This window comes from Phocoena phocoena, chromosome X (assembly GCF_963924675.1).
Source record: "Phocoena phocoena chromosome X, mPhoPho1.1, whole genome shotgun sequence".
NCBI lineage: Eukaryota > Metazoa > Chordata > Mammalia > Artiodactyla > Phocoenidae > Phocoena > Phocoena phocoena.
Genome location: NC_089240.1, coordinates 30,444,972 through 30,447,229, shown reverse-complemented (window position 1 = coordinate 30,447,229; position 2,258 = coordinate 30,444,972).

Sequence of the window (2,258 nt, the reverse complement as noted above, 5' to 3'; positions counted from 1 at the left end):
ACTTATGAAAAGGAAAAAAAAAAAACCCTTCTGTCTTGAGAGCTTTTTGTATTTTTAAAATGAGGATTAAGGATTGGTGATCTGTATTATGCTGTGCAAATTCTAGACATATTAAAAGAGGAATGGAGTATTTTAGGAGAATTTGGCTTTTTTGTTGTTAAAAATGCCTTATTTTTCTAATTTTTGAGACAGTACAGAGACAATTTTATAGGTGGTACAATGAAGGATGGAGTTGTTCAAGTAAGCAGTTTAGTACAAGCCGGAAAAATGAAGCAAGGGGAGGGTGGGGCCGGAGGAGGAAGGAAGCCCAAACTAGATGGAACCAAGATAAAGAAAATACTGGCGGACTGGGACTGGAACTTATTAAAGGGCAAGTGATAGAACTTGGAGAACAAAAAGATAACTTTGAGGGCATAGTCAAGAAATATTCTTAAAAATTATTTTCAAATGTACCTTATAAATCCATGAACATATATCCAGGTAAAAGAAAGATATCCCAAGCCTGGTCCTCCCTATTAATCGTCCTGGTTTATAACTTTGCAGTGTTCCATTAGGAACTGTTTTCAAGGATAAGCATGTAAGCTTCTTTCTCCTTGGAAGGTTGGGAGGCCAAGAATCCTGTTGGAAGTTAGAGGTTCCGGAGCTCAGAGTGCTCTAGCATTCTTTGTTAAGTGCGGTAAATATCACGATGGAGAGGTAGGGGAACAAATGTAAGAAAACAATGGGTTTTTATTTCACATTGAGTTGGTTCTTATTCTCGTCATTTGACACTAACTCAACTGTTTCTTGCATTCAAAATGTTGCTTCAGTCAAAATGTAGTCAGCTCTATGGAAAGGTGATTAGAAGAAAAGAAACTGTTATCCGCAAAAAGTATGAACTCCTGCAGCGTTGAGGATGGTGTTTCATTAAAAGAGAGAAGGCATTTCTTCCATTCTTCAGATCTTAACCACTATTTTCGGGTTTCTTCCCAACTTTTTCAGACAGTGAAAGATCTGGGAACACCCCTACCCCCAATGAACTATCAATAAGTTCTTTCTTTTATAGGAAAAAGGGCAAGTAGTCAGAGATACAGGAGACAGATAACCTACCAATCACAAGCTGAACTATAGTCAGTTACAAATTGCAAATTCAGTTTCAATGGGAGTTTATTCCTCAAGTACAGGGGGAAAAAATAGAGCGTCTCCTTAAAAACAGAGACAAGGTCGAACTGGGCTGAATCCTTAGCCCCAAGCACACAGTAAATATGCATAGATTCATTACTTAAAGATATGCCACTTTTCCTATGCCAGGCCCTGGGCTAGGTCTTCGGGGCACAGGAAAAGGTTAATGCAATGGAGGGATTCAGATCCCACTTGGCATAATGTAAAGCCGAATGAATAAAGGTTTTAAATAACGTACAAAGAACACAGCAGCGGGGAAGCAAGTACGGTTTACATCACATTTTGTGGGAGCTCTCATTCCCATTTTAGCTCCTGCGTTCTTTCGTTTCACGCCGCCCTTCCTAGGGGGCGCGAAAGGAGGCGAGCCCAGAGAATAGAAGCCGCAGTAGGCCGGCGGGGAAAGTTAGGAAATAGGGAAAACTGGCGGGAGGGGGCGGTAGGGGGCGGGGGGGGGGGGAAGAGATCGCGTCCAAGACTGGGTCCATCCTGAGTTTGAAAAGAGAACAAAATGCCTTTTGTCACTTTTCTCCACCTTCTTCCAAATCCCCCCGGGATGAGAAATTGGCGGGGCGGGAGGGGGTGTGTTACATCGCTGAGAGAGAACCTCTCTTTGCTCCAATGGCCACAGCCCAAGAAACCTAGGAATCTACAGCTGACGCCTTCTAGAAAAGGACCCACCCCAGCTCGCTAAGAAAAGGAAATCCACGTGACGGGAGGGGGTGGGGGCGGGAAGCCAGGCGACCCCGGAGCGAGCGCGGCCAGGGGCGGGGCCGGGGGCCGGGCAGCTTCGAGGAATTGCCCAGCGCAGCGGTTCTGGGGCGGAGGGCTCGCATGGGGCTATGTGCGCGCAGCACACTAGGGTAGAGGACTCAATGCGCGCGCACAGCGCACGGTGGGCAGAGAGAGAGCGGACCCATTCCGCGCGCACCGGGCAGGGGTGGGGCGGGCGCAAGCCTCTCGCGCCGGGAGCCTGGAGCCAGGAGCCGGAGCCTGACGTCTGCCCGGGTGCTGACCGCTGCCCCTCCCCGCTCGGCACCGCCTCCCGCAGCCGGGGAGGGGCCGGGGCGGAGCGAGCGAGCGGGGCAGCGCCGGGGCGG